Genomic DNA, 16,711 nt, shown 5'->3' with positions numbered 1-16,711 from the left:
CATTATATAATCCATAAAGAGAGACTGATGTCAGTCTATTCAACATAAAAATATTCACTGCAAGGTTAAACTACTGATGTTCACCCAGTTCAACTGCTTTATTAGGAAGGTCATTTCATAATCTAGTCATAGCAGGAATAAAGCTTTTAGAATGCTGTGTAGTACTTAGCCTTATGAGGGAAAAGGCATGACTCTCAGAATCAACTCCATACCTAATCCTGGTCTGGGGATCGTGGTAAATCTGGAAAAATCTAGTCTCATGCCCAAGCAGGGGATGAACCTGGGTATGCTCTAGGCATGGCAATGACAAGTCTTTTCATCAGAGTTCGCATCAGCAGGCTCAGAGAGGATTAGGCATGACTATTAGAATCAATACCATACCTAATCCTGATCTGTTGATCGTGGTTAATCTGGAAAAGTAGAGTCTCATGCCCAAGCAGAGGATGAAGAACCTGGGCATGCTGATGGGGATGGCAATGATGAGTCTTTTCATCAGAGTTCGCATCGGCAAGCTGAGAGAGGCGGCACATCTAATTGTTCAAGAGAGAACCCCCAGCTTGCAAGTTGGATTGCTTTCTTGGACATCTTTCCTTATTAGAGAAACCTGTTTCACAGAGGTGGTGTCTGAAGTATCACTGGTCGGTAGCCAGCAGTCTCCCTTCCCATCCTGCTATTGGAACTAGAGATGCTGTATGTCCTTTCCTGATGGCTGAACTACAAAAATCTCACCAGGGTCATTCCAATCAACTCCCTTGCTCCAGAAATACTTCTGTTCTCGAACAAACACAAAGAGGGGTGTGGTGCACACCTAAGGAATCAAGGTGCCTCAGGTTGTGGTTCCCTAAAGAAAAGCACCTGCATATCAAACTGTTGCAAATGCGAGCTGTATTCCTAACACTATAAGCTTTCCAACAGTTTGATTGGGCACTCAATAATGTTAATGAACAACAGCACTACAGTCATAACTTACGAGTACATCAACAATCAAGAAGGGACTATCTTCTACAGTCTTTTATGAGCTGAGAAAGCAGGTGCACATCTGGGCTGTGGATAACTCTGTAGAACTGTCTTGGAGACTCTTTCCAGGCGAGAGGAAAGTTCTGGAGACAACCTCAATTACCAGGGGCGAAAAAACGAAACCGCGAAGCAAGAAACCATGATTAACGAAGTCTGACTATATATCTAGGTTCCAATAGTTTGAAACCATCTGTAACTATTCAAGATAACGGGTTTTATGTAAGCCTAGATTGAAAGGTAGAATGACTTTGCTTCTACACTCCCTTTTTCATCCACTCTACTTAGGATACAGCAGTTGGGGGTCACTATGAATTTAACCTGAAGTCAGATGCAGGTGAGCTTCATAACTGAGAAACCTTTCTTTCTAGACAATATCTGTTAATAAGTATCTCTCTCATCCTCCCAGTTGAGGGAGGAGATGTATAGAATGTATGTAAAACCATTTCTTAATGTGTATACATTTGGACAACATAACCTATATGAGAATGTATATTCTCCTATGACTAATTATCATTTACTCTTTGGTATGGGTCTTATTTAATGCCGGTGACATCTCCATACTTAGCCCAATATGAAGTTTGCAGGAGTCATCACTTTTATTTCCTCCTATACTGGACTAGGTGCTCTGACAGGGGGACTCGCTCTTCCCTAAGGATGAGTCTTCTATTAAGAGGTGATGACTTCCATTCATGTAGGAACAAATCATAATTGTTCCGTAACTGGAATACAAACCTACGCTATTTATTAGGGGTATTACTCTCGGCGAAGCTGAAAGGACTAGCCAGTAAAATGTAGCGAGGGTTAACAACCCATCCCACTAGTTAGCGGGGCGTAGGGGGCTAGCTAGCTACCCCATTCACTCACACACCTGTGACTGAGCTCACTTTGCTTTTGGCGCAGATGGTGAACGGTCATTGCCGCTCTTCATCCTCGCAATTTTCGCAGTACCATTTAATGCTTTTTATGCGTACCTGCTCTGGTCCCGAGGGCCGCACCTGCGGTACCTTCATGTCCGCCTAGGATACAGATCCTCACACCCTTTGCCCTACCTGCAAAGGTGGGACTCTTCTTCAAAGGTTACTTCGAAGCAGATGAAAGGCTTCTTCTGCTTTCCAACCCTCCTCCAAAGCTTCTGCTTGTTCTGCTTCTTCTGGGGGGGACTGTCGATTAGTAGTGCAGGCCGCTTAACTCCTGGACAGCCTCGGTCCTTAAGAGACAATGTTGCTTCCCCTAGCGAAGTGGCCTCGCCTCTCCCCCGGGGGGATCCATGTCACTTTCTCCTCATTTATAGGTTTGGCCGTCCTTGGGGTTACCGGGTTGGCCTTCCAAGGGGACCCTGCTGCAGCTACTTTGCTGGGGTGCTAGTATGCAGAAATCGTCGACGTCGAAGTTGGATTCTATGTCACTTGTCGACGTGGTATCGGAGGAGGAGTCTGCTGCCCTGCCTGCCGTCGTTCGTACCTCTTCTGCCGTTTCCGAAAAATGCTCTTCCCCTGTTCCTGAACATCCTTCGCAGGGAAAGCAAGGTCCTAAGCATGTCTCTCATGCGAGTGTTTCTCCCTCCGGAGGAAGTTCACTCCTAGAGACTCTTCTTTGGAGCAGTGGTGCTGACGGTCAGCTTGCTGATCCTCCAGCCCCTAGAAGGCGTCACCGTGGTTATCGTTCCTGACGTGCTCGCCTTCCTCTTCGCCTTAGGGGTGCTCCTTCACCATCAGTGAAAAGATGCCTTTTTGGCTCGTCAGCTTCGTTCTTGAACCCCTCCTCCTCGGAGAAGCCTTCTCGTCCAACGTCGCCTGGTTCCCAACCTTCGCCTGCCTCTGAACCTTCTTCTGTTGATGCAGCTGTTAGTCCTCGAACCTCGGTTCAGGACTCTACTCCTGAGGATCGTGCGCGATCTCCTTCGGAGGATGTTCATCCTTTTGAAAAACTCATCCTTTCGCCAGATCATCGTCTAGCTGCTTGTCAGTCTTCGTCTCGCCGACTCGCCGACCTCTTACTCGTCAGTCTCCTGCTCATTCTCCTGGTTCCCGACTCCCTGCCTTTCATCTTTCACCGACTCGTCATCTGACTCGTCATCTGATGATCCTGTTCATTATGCCTCAGCCAACCATTACCGACCAACGCCAACGCGTCAGGCTTCTATCTCCTGCTACCGTTCCCCACATTAGAACATCGTTCTCCTGGCCGTCCACCGCCCAGTATTGCGTAAAACGCCTAACGAGGTTACCGCTTTAAGTGCTCATCAGCATTTGCCTAAGCAGAAGCTCGCCACGTCACCAGTCGCCTAAGCATCAGCGTTCGCTGCATAGACTTACCCCCACAGGATCATTGAGCGGTGCAGCCTCAACGCCATCTAATGTGTAATGTGTCAATCGCTACCTATGCATCAGCGTTCTCCAACTCGTTAATTCTCTCCAGCTGGGCAACAATCGCCAGCTCGTCAGCGTTCACCAAGACGCCAGCGTTTGCCTACTCTTCGGAGTTTTCCTCTGCGTCAGCCTTCAACAAGACGACGCTCGCCAACACGCAGGCATGCACCACAACACCTTGCAGCGCAGACAGAAGACAGCAGCCCCCATCCTCCACCGACTTCCAGGAAGTCACGTCATCCCATCGAGGCACAGGTTGGTGATCACAAAGAGAAGGAGCAGGAGTGAAAACATAGTTATTGCCCTTTACTGTAGACCATTGGTCCTCTCTCCGAGGAAGTGCAGAAAGTCCCAGTTCACAGGTCATCGTCGCCTCATTCCCCTCCCCTCAAACGCATAAGAGCGCGACCTCCGAGGAAAGAGGGAAAGGTCACTTTTGGGGATTTAAGAACCTGAAATCACCAGTGCCTAAGGCGGACCCACGTAATCCAGCGGTTCCAGATAAGACTCCTCAGAGGGAACTTTCGGTTTCCTTCTCTTCGGGGGATCTGGAAACAGCCCTGGTGCAGAGCCATTGTCTGGGCAGTCGTTCAAGCTTTTGGGCCTACCCTTTCATCTCGCACCTCGGAAGCCTCTGAGAATCTCCAACAGTCATCGGTTACAGCAGACATGCGGCAAAGGACCTCGGCTGTCTCTCCCCTGGAGAGGAAAAGAGGAGTCCCAGAGTTTGATTCTTCATCCAGTGTGAAACACACTTCTGTTAGGCCATCGAAGACAAGGTCGAATCTCCCCGGTTCTCCTTCCACCCGCTCTCTTGGCTCACCGCCACCACAGCCAAGGGAATCCTGTGAGAAATCTGTCCCAGTCTCCTCCATACCACCTTCAGAGGAAGAATCCCCTCATGATGAGACAGCCACATCTCAGAATGCAACCAGGAAGTCCAGACCATCCAGGCCTTCCATGCTGGAAGCATACCTTCTTCCTTGCAAGGAATCGAAAGACTCCAAAACAATGCCGAAATCCTCTTCGAGGGCCGCCGGACCCACAGAGGGAGTCAGGACAGTCACCCGCCCTAGTGACGACTGCGATCCAAGATGAGCTTTCATAGGTGGATAAGGGAGACTTTGCTGCCAGTCCCACTTCAGAGGGGGAACAGGAGTCAGAACACGCCTTCTGGCAAGTTCAGACTCTGATAAGGGTTCTCAATGGGCTTTCCGACCCAGAGATATCCCAGGAGGGTAAAAACGCAGGCTTAGACCGTGTCTTCGGCACTCAGAAGCCTACAAAGTCCTGTGCAGCCATGCCCTGGTCTCAGGGGCTAAAGAGTGTCTGGACTAAGATCGCCATCCAGCTCTCTCAGTTCTCCTCCTCCCTTCGTTCGGGCTCCTCCGCCAATCTCCTCCCATTCCTCACGTTCAGCAAAGGAGGTACTACGAGGTCTTGGACGATCCTCGACTAGCTCTTCCACTCCACCATTCTCTGGAGGAGCTGACTAAGGGGATCTCCCTAGAGAGACTCTCCAGCTGTCAGGTCGCATTCTGGCTGCAGAGATCCTCAACCAAGAAAATGTTGCGAAATATGCCCTGCAGGCTACTTCGTGGCCAGATCTATGGTTAAGGTCTTTGGGAATCCTGGTATGGACTGAGGATTCTCCAAGGAAAGAACTAGGAAGGCAATAGAAACCTACCTGCTCTCAGGTGCCCGGACCTTTGAGTTCCTGGCCCACTAAGTATCGAACTTGTGGGCCAACACCAGAAACTCTTTCCTACCAAAGACAAGAAAGGCTCAAAGTACTCCAGGGGAGTAAAATATCCTAGAGGGAGCAGATGTGGCCACAAACACTAGAATAGGCTGCTTGTCCACCAGTAGGGGGATGCTTACAAAGTTGCTGGAACAGGTGGAAGCAACTCAAAAACGATACCTGGACAGTCTCTGTGATTCGTTCAGGGTATTTCGTCCTGTTCGTGTTCTCTCTCCCTCCCCTGATTAAGGACCCATTGACAATAGACTCCTTTGCTATGGGATCAGTAAAGTCTAGACCATGTTAGATAAGGGCACTCTCCAGGAGGTCCTAGATGGCTCCCTAGGCTTCTTCAGTGCACCCTTTCTTGTGAAAAGGCGTCTGGAGACCAGTCATCGACCGCTCGGCTATGAACAAGTTTGTCAAAGAGACTTCGTACAGCATGGAGACAGCAGATACAGTCAGACAAGCGGTAAGACCACAGGACCTCATGTGCACACTGGACCTAAAGGAGGCCTACTTCCAAGTCTCAATCCATCCGTCTTCAAGGAAGTACCTAAGATTCAGCCTAGACAACAGGAAATACCAGTTCAGGGTACTGTGCTTCAGTCTTTCCACTGCACCCCAAGTCTTCACCAGAGTGCTCGCCCTAGTGTCATCCTGGGAACACAGGATCGGCATCTGTCTCCTTTGTTATCTGGATGACTGGCTGATCCGAGCAGACTCGGTAGCAACCCTTCTTTAGCACTGAGACAAACTTCTGAGGGTATGCCAAGATCTGGGGATCATGGTAAACCTCGAGAAGTCAATCTTGCTTCCTGCTCAGAGACTGGTTTACCTGGGAATGATTTTAGACACTAATCTCCACAAAGCCTTCTGATCAGATGACAGGATAATAAGGCTGAGAAAGGTCGCAAGACGTTTTCTCAGACGAGAAGAACTCCCGGCCCAGAAGTGGCTATATCTCCTTGGACTCCTATCATCCTTGGCCCATTTAGCTCCCAATGGCTGCCTCAGGATTTGATCCCTCCAGTGGCAACCTTCCGCCTTTGGTCAGAGTCCGAGAAGTACCTCCACATAAATCTCTGAGAGATGAAGGCCGTCTTTCTGGCCCTTCAACAGTTCCATCAGTTCCTGGCGGGCCATCAGTGTTGGTGATGAACGACAACACCACGGTAGTGGCTTACATCAACAAGCAAGGAGGTACTTTTTTGCAGCCTCTATCCCAACTAGCATTAGAATTACCGAGATGGGTTGAGGTCCACTCAATACCACTATCAGCCTGCTTCATTCCAGGCAAAAGGAATGTGCTTGTCAACAATCTGAGCAGAGCATCTCAGATAGTGAGTACCAAGTGTCTTTGGATTATCTAGTAGCCAACAAAGTCCTGACTAAATGGGGCTCTTCGACAGTGGATCTTTTGCCAAGGCCCTGAACGTCACGCTCCCGCTGCACTGCTCCCCAGTCCAGAGCCCAAGGCTCTCGGGCAGGATGTATTCCAACAATGGTCTGACTACATCGACATTTGCTCTTTTCCCCGGTTCTGTCTGATGAGAAGGGTACCTAACAAGGTCAGAATATCTGTCATCCTCTTAATGACCCTCATAGCTCTGCTATGGCATCATGCAGAATGGTTCCCGGACCTGCAGATCTCGACGAAGCCCCCAAGAGAACTCCCTCCATGACACAATCTACTCGGACAACCACTCGTCAACATCTACCACAAAGCCATAACTTCGCTACGACTTCACGCATGGAGACTATCCAACATCTCACTCAGAGAGGATTATTGCAACAAATGCGAAGAGGATGTCTGGATACCTGCAGATGTCATCAACAGCAGTCTACCAAGTAAAGTGGAATGTCTTCTGTGGTTGGTGTTGTGGAAGAGGCATCTCTCCACTCAATGCCACTATTCCAGCAATAGCAGAGTTCTTTGTGTATTTGCATAAGAAAATGCGCCTTTCAGTTTTGGCAGTAAAAGGCTATCACTCAGCCTTGCCCCTTGCCTTTAAACTGAATGGAATGGACATTTCCACTCACTAGAAATTTCCTTACTCATACAGAGTTATGAACTTAACTGTCCTCAGTCGGAAGTGAGACCTCCCCCGTGGAATGGGGTTCGAGTTCTGCGGTCTCTAAAGAGACCTCCCTACGAACCATTTTGCCAAGCAACAGACCGCCATTTGACTTGGAAGACGGCGTTCCTGCTCGCCTTGGCTTCAGCCAAATGAGTTAGGAAACTGCATGGTCTCTCATACAATACCGCTCATTCAAGGGGATGGGGAAAGGTAATGTTCAGCTTCATCCCTGAGTTTGTTGCAAAGATTCAGAATCCAGGGGTGTCGGATCCTAGATTCGACTCCTTCCGGATAACTAGTCTCCGCTCTGTAACAAACGACCCAGATCATCTGTTACTTTGCCTAGTAAGGAGTTTGAGGCTCTACCTTAAGAGTATAGCAGCAGCCCATCCCTGAGTGCCTGCACTCCTTGTCACCACCCGGAGGAACAAGAGGAAGATCACCAAAAACATCATTTCAACATGTATTTTCAAGGCCATAAATCATGCTCCGAATCCAGATCCTACTACCTCACGTCGTCTCAGAGCCCACAATGTCAGGGACGTAGCTATGTCCTTCAAGAGAAATTACTCTGTGACGTAGGTTCTACAGGCTGGGGTGGGGGAGCGTCAGACGACCTTCACAGACCATTACTTGCAAGACGTGACCCAAAGGAGGCTCGATACATTTTTTATCAGCCCTATGGTGGCTGCACAATAGCTGGTCTAATACCTCTGGCTCCTTATTGGACAAGTGGCAGAAGGTTGAGAGCACTGTTACCCAGTTTTAGTCTGTGTGAATGAAAAGGAATGATTGGCTCTCTTTCTTTTCTTCATCCTCCCCTCTCCCCGGGAAAGCAGCAGCCTGGGTTCTCTGCACAAGCTGACCTCAACCACTGCAGGTAAACCATGCTCCCTTGTGTACCTAGTATTGTGTCAATACTGTTGCGTCCCCATACCCTGGCGAGGTGGTATTGGGAAAGTCATGGTTACAACAGTTTTTCCTACAAAGACTCAGATTAACTTTTACCTTGTCAGTCACACTGCATATCTCAACACAGCTTGCGTAGGCCGCAGATCTTGCGTAGCAAGGTTTTGGCGAAGTTTTAGGGGCTCCTTGATTTTGGTACTGACCTACTCAAGAAAAGGAGTCCCCGGGTAAAGCCAAAATGCCAGATTGGTAGGGACGTCCACCCTTCAAATGGGTGAGTCACCCCTAATAAATAGCGTAGGTTTGTATTCCAGTTACGGAACAAATGACGAATTTGGAGATAATTTTTTATTTTCCCTAATGATACAAACCTTCAGCTATTTATACAAACTTGCTCGCCAACCCTGTCCCCCTAGAAGTCCTACCTCCAAGCAAAGTGAGCTCAGTCACAGGCGTGTGAGTGAAGTGGATAGTTAGCTACTCCCCCAACCCTGCTAACTAGTGGGACGGGTAGTTAACCGTCGGTAAATCTTAATGACTCGTCTTTTCAGCTTCGCCGAAAGTAATATCCCTATACAGTGAACCCTCGTTTATCGCGGTAGATAGGTTCCAGACCCGGCCGCGATAGGTGAAAATCCGCGAAGTAGTGACACCATATTTACCTATTTATTTAACATGTATATTCGGACTTTTAAAACCTTCCCTTGTACGTAGTACTGTTAACAAACTACCCTTTAATGTACAGAACACTTGATGCATGTACTACAGTACCCTAAACTAAAACAGGCACAAATATTAAAGGCGATTTTATATCATGCGTTTCCTAAACACGCTAAAAAGCACGATAAAAAATGGCAACCAATGTTTTGTTTACGTTCATCTCTGATCATAATGAAGAAACAAATTCATTTAGTGTACACATATATGTATAGGTTAGTTTTTGCATCGATTATATTGATTATACAGTATGTTGATTTTGTTATTACCAATGTTTTACTTAATTTTTCTTAGGACTTCCAAATGAAATGTTTTTCTTTATGACGCCGCCTGAAACGACGGCGTCATAAAGTACTGTACGCTCAGTAAACAACCACGCTCAGAACAAAGAAGGCATTTAACGCGCATGATGAAAGTGATAAATAATGATATTTACAGTAAAAGCATTTACAAAATATGTTATTACAAATATAATTTACCGTATCTATATAAAATCATACAGTACTTACTGTACGTAGCAAAGCAGGAAAACAATTTGAGAGAGAGAGAGAGAGAGAGAGAGAGAGAGAGAGAGAGAGAGAGAGAGAGAGAGAGAGAGAGAGAGAGAGAGAGAGAGAGAGAGAGAGATTGTTTTACGTACATAAATGTAAATTTTAAACAAAGAAAATATGATAGGTTACAACATGTAGACTTTTAAAACCTTCCCTTTAACTTAATGCATACAGTACTAAACTATAAAACAGGCACAAATATTAAAATGTTAGAATATTAAAGTAAAAAATAAAGATTGTTACTGTACTCACCACGAAAGAAGTTCAAGAAAAACTTGAATGATGATGGCGATGAATTTGCTGCACAGTAGAAATGATGATGATGAAGCTGATGATGTCTTCTACAGTGCAGCCAATGATAGTATTTTACGTCTCTTCAAACGGAGGTGTCTTTTCCTGGGACACCTCTTCAACTTCTTCAATTTCTTCCGAAGGCGTACTAGCAGGAGGAACTGGCTCTTTTTTGCGAGGCTGGAAGAACATTGTGATCGGAAGTTGCTGCCGCTGCTTCTTTTTTCGCTCTAAGAGCATCCTGTAGGGAGTCATGATGTCATCGACCTTGTTGGAGAATTACATAGACCGAACCATATCCTCGTCCCACTCTTGCAACATTTCTTTCGCCTCCTTGATATGGTTGCAGAACTTGGCAAGCCGTTCTAATGTTAAACCCGTTTCTTCGACATTTTCTTGGGTCTCTTCCTGGGTTTCACTCTCTTCTTCGCTTGCCGATTTCGTCAGGTCTTCTAGGTCTGCGTCAGTTAGCGGCTGGGAATGGCAGTCCAACAACTCGTCGACGTCTTCAGTCGTCATGTCGCCAAACCCGTCACCTCCAATTATGGCAGCCAACTGCACAGATTTGCGTATTGCAGAGTGTTGGATTTCCGACGGAGTAAATCCCTCGTCGTCGTAAACAATCTGGGGCCACAACTTCTTCCAGCTCGCATTCACGGTTGCAGGTTTCATCTCTTGCAGTGCCTTCTGAATATTCTTCAGGCACGTGGCTATGGTGTACTGCCGCCAGTACGCCTTCAAGTTAAAATCTTCTTCCTCATCATCTTGGGCAGCATCCACACGCAACGAGGTCCGCCAAGGTATTCTTCGTGTAGAGGGCCTTGAACGCCCTGATAACCCCCTGGTCCATCGGCTGAATTAATGACGTGGTGTTGGGTGGCAGGAACTCAACCTGAACGCCCTCACGCGACAGGTCAGTTGCGTGTCCACCAGCGTTATCCATAAGGAGAAGGATCTTGAATGGCAAGCCCTTCTCTACGAGATATTCATTGACTTGCGGGATGAAACACTGGTGGAACCAGTTGGAGGTCAGCATCTTCGTAATCCATGCTTTTGGATTATGTATCCAGTACACAGGAAGGAGATTCTTGTTTTTATTTTTCAAAGCGCGAGGATTTTTCGACTTATAAATAAGCCCTGGCTTTAGCAAAAATCCAGCAGCATTGCCACACATCACGAGGGTAACGCGATCCTTGAATGCTTTAAAGCCAGAGGCTTTGGCTTCCTCTTTGAACAGGAAAGTTCGCGACGGCATTCTCTTCCAAAACAAGCCGGTCTCATCCATATTAAAGACTTGTTCCGGCTTGTATCCACCTTCGGCGATAATATTCTTGAACGTCTGGTTCACGTAAGTTTCAGCAGCGGCAGTGTCAGCGGAAGCAGCCTCGCCATGCAGGGAAATGCTTTTCAGGGCGAAGCGTTTCTGAAACTTCGCGAACCATCCTTTGCTGGCGGAAAAACGTTGTTTCTGAGGCTGGGAATCAGTGGATGTCCCTGGTTGAGGTTCATCTGCATCATCATCTTCTTCAGCATGGTTGCCGTCGTCGTCTTGAGGTTCCTTTGCAGCAAAATTCTCACACAAGCTCAAAGCCTTTGTTCGGATGGTGTTCGTATCCAAGGCTATGTTCTTCTTCCGGCAGTCGGCAATCCACACAGCTAAAGCACCTTCCATGCGTACGATCGTTTTATTACGCGTGGTAACGACTCGCTTCGCTGATCTGCTAAAGGTGATTGCAGCCGTCTTTCTAATGTTCGCCTCGTCCTTCTTGATATAGCGAACGGTGGATTCGTTGATTCCAAAATGGCGGGCTGCGGACGCAAAACTTCTACCGTCTTTCAACATATCGAGAAGCGTCACCTTCTCAGCAATCGTCATCATCCTTCGGTGGCATTTAGGCTCACTACCAGCCTTAGTAGAAGCAGAACGCTTGGGAGCCATTGTACAGCAGGATTTACACAGAAAGTTCAACAAAAAGTTCAACTTAAAACAGTCGCACACAGCACAGATTAAAGTTCACAAACTTAACAACGTCTACTCAGCGATACGGCGTAAGAGAAAGTGGCCGCGAACAGAGGCTGGAAGCTGGAGATGCGGGCAAAACACCAATCACAGGCTAGATAACAAAACTTGAGTTCTGATTCGTCATCTATCAGCGCTTGAACCAATCACAACCCGTCTTATATGATGTGTAGGTTACCAATTCAAAGTACAAGATACCCCGCGTATACTGTACGTACAGTATTATTAATAATAATAATAATAAATAAGGATAATACAGTAATAATAATAATAATAATGATAATAATAATAACAATAATGATTTTATTAACAACAACAACAATAATAATAATAATAACAATAATAATAATAGCTTTACGTATGCTATTTTATGCTTTTGTTGTAGGATGCGTGTCTCTCTCTCTCTCTCTCTATCTCTCTCTCTCTCGTACGCTTATTCGAAATGTGATTTTTGCAACAAAGAATATTATTGGATGCAGTACTACGTACGTATACATACAAAAGATTCATGGAAAAGAAGCACATCCATTACATTTGTAGTACAGTAGTAGCCATCAGCAGCCTTACACCATTCTAATGTGGCTGCATCTGATTTGCGTTTCATGTTCGATTTAATTTTACTACGTACTGTATACAGTACTGAGTTATCGTATGATCACATTCTCTTTTCGTGTTTTATTTCTTTCTGTGCTGAATTATATATCATATGTAATGCAATGAACAATCAGTAAGAGCAGATATTACTAATTACAGTATTAATGGAATTACAGGTAACGAAATATCGTATTTGGGGTCTTCAGATATCGCGGTATTTTCGAAATTTCCGGAAAATCCGCGATATGTATATATATATATGGGTTATGGAAAAAACCCGCGAAGTGGTGAATCCGCGATGGTCGAACCGCGAAGTGGTGAATCCGCGATGGTCGAACCGCGAAGTAGCGAGGGTTCACTGTACCCTAGTGAATAGCTAAAGGTTTGTACCATTAGAAAAAATACAAATTATCGCTCCTTCTCCCGTTAGTGTTGGTTGTCGAAGGGAGTGCACAGTCCTTAATTTGTCTGTTTTCTTGGGGGACACCTTTCCCATCTGAGGATTAGGTGCTCCTCCCGAGGGAGTTTTTCTCGCATACAGTAATTTTGATTTTTTTAGTTAGCGATGCCGCACCTCTTTTTTTCAGCTAAGACAGCCGACGTAGAAGAGTAGTACCATTCATTACTATGGAGTCTGCTGTCCTTGCGCCGTCACCTTATTGTTCTCAGGTGCTTGTAGCAGATTCTGATCAGCATGCTGACTTCGAGAAATTAGCTTCGGGTATGTTTTCTCAGGTAGCGCTCATTGCAGACCTTCATCTTGAACAATGCTTGTTGAAGGGAAGTAAAAAGCGCTGCTAATAGGTCTGCCTCCAGGGGTTAGACTACTTCTCCTTCAGTGTTGGTCTGTTTCTCCCTTCAGAGGGAGAACTTCCCTTCATCTCTGTCTGGCAACCTTCCGGCCTCCTGGGAGAATTGTTGACAACTACTTTTCTTCAGCTGATTGCAGTTTCTTCACCAAAGACTACACTCCCCCCAATGCTGAGGCGACTCTTCCGTAGGGGAGGACCAAAGTCCGATGCAAGTCTCTCCTGCGGGTGATCACCTCTCTTGCTCACGAGAGAGTGCACCCAAGAGGCACCTCTTCGGAGTCCTTCTAGAGATCTTCCTGCTGATCTGTCTTCCTTGCAGAGGATCGTCATCGTCATTGGGGAGCTTACTGAGTTCATGGTCCTCCTCGTCGCCTCAGACACGCATTTTTGCCTTTGGCAAAGAGTCGCCTGTTTGACTCGTCGTCCACTTCTGCCGAACGATTCCCTTCGGAGGATCGTTCAAGGACTTTAAGATATCATCAGTCTGACGAATCTCGTCAGTGTTGCCGTTTTCCCGCTGGTTACCGTCCCTGTCTTACCACCGGATTCTCATCAGACTCGGCGTTTGCCACCCTCGCGGCATTCGCTTATCCAACGCTCCTCTCCGACCTTTTCGCCATCGAACGGCCGTTGCTCTTCGAATCTCCAGATTCCCGAACAGCTCGCTGGCTTCTCGGACTAGTAGGAATATGTTTGCAACTCTCCAATTGCCTGCTTGTTCTTTCGCCGATAGTCGATCTTCAGCTCATCGATCACCGATCTCTAGCTCACCAATTGCCGATCTCTAGCTCACTGATCGCCAATAGGTAGCTTGCTGATCGCCAGCTCGCCAGTCTGCTGATAGCCGGCACGCCAATAGCTAGCTCACCAATTGCCAACTCTCCGATCACCGATCTCCGGCTCGCCAATCGCCGATCTCTAGCTCACTGATCGCCAATAGGTAGCTTGCCGATCACCAGCTCACCAGCCTGCCGATACCCGGCTCGCCGATTGCTGATCGCTAGCTCAGCAATCGCCAACTCTCCGATCATCGAACCATACTGCTGTTCCTCAGCTCATCCGATTGGTTGATCGCCAGCTCTCCGAGCGTCGTCTCAGATCTCCGATCGCTGATCGCCAATAAGCTGATTGCTGATCGTCAGCTCGCCAGCCAGCCATCTCCGATTGCCAGCTCGCCGATCGCCAACTCCCCAGTTGTTGAACTATTCTGCTGTTCCTCAGAGTTCACCTATTTTGCAGCTCTTTGATCATCAGCATGCCTATTGCCAGCTCGTCAATCATCAGGCTACATTGCTAACTCGCTGATTGTAAGCTTGACAATTGCCGACCGCCGATCGCCTGTTCATTTTTTCGCCGATTGCAAGCTCGCAATTGCCGACCGCCGATCACCTGTTCGTCTTTTCGTTGATTGTAGATCTCCAGCTCGCCGATCACTGATCACCAATAGGCATCTTTCTGATCGCCCTTTGCCTGCGACCTCGGACTCCTCAGTCTCGTTTGCCAGCCTTGCAGCGCTCGTCAGACCAACTCTCCTCGCCACAAGCTAATCAGTGAACCCTGGTTTGTGACTCTCCAGCTGGTTCCAGCTACCTGGTCACTCATCCTTCACTGACCTGTCAGCATGCAACGGTTAGCCGTTTTCAGTCTTCTCTAGCAGTTCGCCATTCACCTCCGTTCGGGTTCCTGTTGTACTACTCTCCAGTCCCAGACCCCAAGGCTCTCTGGCAAGATGCATTCAAGCAACGGTAGGACAACATCGACGTTGACGCCTTTCCCCGTTTGTTCTGATGAGAAGAGTACTCAGCAAGACCAGAACATTGGTCAATCTCTCTATGACCCTCATAGCTCTGCTATGGTGTCCGGCAGAATGGTTTCAAGACCTTCTGCAACTCCTAACGGAACCCTCATAGCTCTGCTATGGTGTCCGGCAGAATGGTTTCAAGACCTTCTGCAACTCCTAACGGAGTTTCCAAGAGAACTTCCTCTACGACACTATCTACTCAGACAACCATATGCCAACATCTTCCACAAAGCCGTAACTTTGCTACGACTTCATGCCTTGAGACTATCCAGCATCTCCTCACTCAGAGAGAATTTTGGCAACAAGTTGCAAAAAGGATGTCTGGACACCAGCGTAGATCATCAGCCTCAGTGTACCAGGCAAAGTGGAATGTCTTTTGTGGTTGTTGTCGTGAAAGGAGTATCTCTTCACTCGATGCCACTATTCCAGCAATAGTGGAGTTCTTCGTGTATCTGTGGGAGGAAATGCTCCTCTCGGTTTCAGCAGTAAAAGACTACAATATGTCGCTCAGCCTCGAGTCTCGACTTTAAACTGAAAGAGGTAGACATTTTCTCTCCACTGGAACTTTCCTCAGCAATGAAAGGTCACCACTATTCCTTGAGCCTGCCTGAAAACTTTAAATCAATCAATCAATCAATTCCTTGAGCCTTGCCTTTAGACCGTAAGGAAATAACTTTTCTTCCACGTCGGCATCGCCCCTCTTACAAAGCTTCGAGCTTACGGACCCTTAGTCGGAAAGGAGACCTCGTTCCAGGATTCCAGGCAGCATAGGTCTCCTGACCTTGATGAATGGTCTCCCACTCGTGTTGGGCTTCGGCCAAGAGAATCAGCGAACCCCATGGGATGCCCTGAACGTCCCTCATTCACGACGATGGATTAAGTAATGCTCGACCTCGTTTCTTGCAGCTCAGATCCCAGAATCCGAACCCTTAGGTCTGGGAATCCTTCACAGCATGACCAGTGATCCAGATCAAGAGCTACAAGAGCTCACCCCGAGTGTCAACACTCTTCATCAGCACGGAGAAGGTCAAGATGAGGATAATGAAGATCACCATCTCTGCCTTGATTCGCAAGGTCATGGGCTTCGCTCTGAATCCAGATCCTCCTTTGACATGTCAACCAGCACGCTTGATGTCAGGGTCATTTGCTACGTACCTGGCATTCAAACATAACTACTTTGTGACTCAGGTCCTACAAGCGGGCGTGTGGAAGTGTCAAACGACTTTCATGCCCACTGGTTGCAAGACGTAACTCACAGGATACTCGATACATTCTCTATTGGTCCTGTGGTAGCCGCACAACAACTAGTTTAATACCTCAAGCTCCTTTATGGACAAGTAGCAGGAGGTTGAGGGCATTGATTACCCAGTTTTAGTCTTGAGTGAATGAAAAAAAATGACTGGCTCTTTCTTTTTTTCACCCTCCCCTCTCTTGGGGAAATTAGCATCCAGTGTCCTCTGCACAGCTGACCTCAACAACTGCAGGTAAACCATTGTTCCCTTGTGTAACCTAGTATTGTGTCAATATTGTCCCCATACCTTGGCGAGATGGTTTTGGGTATGTCATTGTGACCTCGGACGATTCCTATGACTCAGAAGAGATCTTTTCTTGACAGTCACATTGCTAGTGTCTCAACAGACACAGCTTACGTAGGCCCGCAGACCGTGCATAGCATGGTTAGCGAGGTGTTAGGGTTTCCTCTTTTATGTGCTAACACATAAAGGGGAATCCCTGGGTAAAGTAAAAAAGCCAGATTGGCAAGGATGTCTGCCCTCTTAATGTGTGATTCATACCCCCTATAAATAAGA

At 47.2% G+C, this 16,711-nt stretch overlaps 1 protein-coding gene across 2 annotated transcripts in view; it reads left to right on the top strand.

The window, feature by feature from the left end:
- LOC137655090 (serine-rich adhesin for platelets-like) overlaps positions 1-16,711 on the top strand; it is a 258,167-nt gene that overhangs the window by 88,674 nt on the left and 152,782 nt on the right. The gene's annotated exons all lie outside the window — the stretch shown is intronic.

This window comes from Palaemon carinicauda, chromosome 1, assembly GCF_036898095.1.
Source record: "Palaemon carinicauda isolate YSFRI2023 chromosome 1, ASM3689809v2, whole genome shotgun sequence".
NCBI classification, from domain to species: domain Eukaryota; kingdom Metazoa; phylum Arthropoda; class Malacostraca; order Decapoda; family Palaemonidae; genus Palaemon; species Palaemon carinicauda.
The sequence above is the reverse complement of the archived record's forward strand: the minus strand, read 5'-3'. Positions and strand labels throughout refer to the sequence as shown.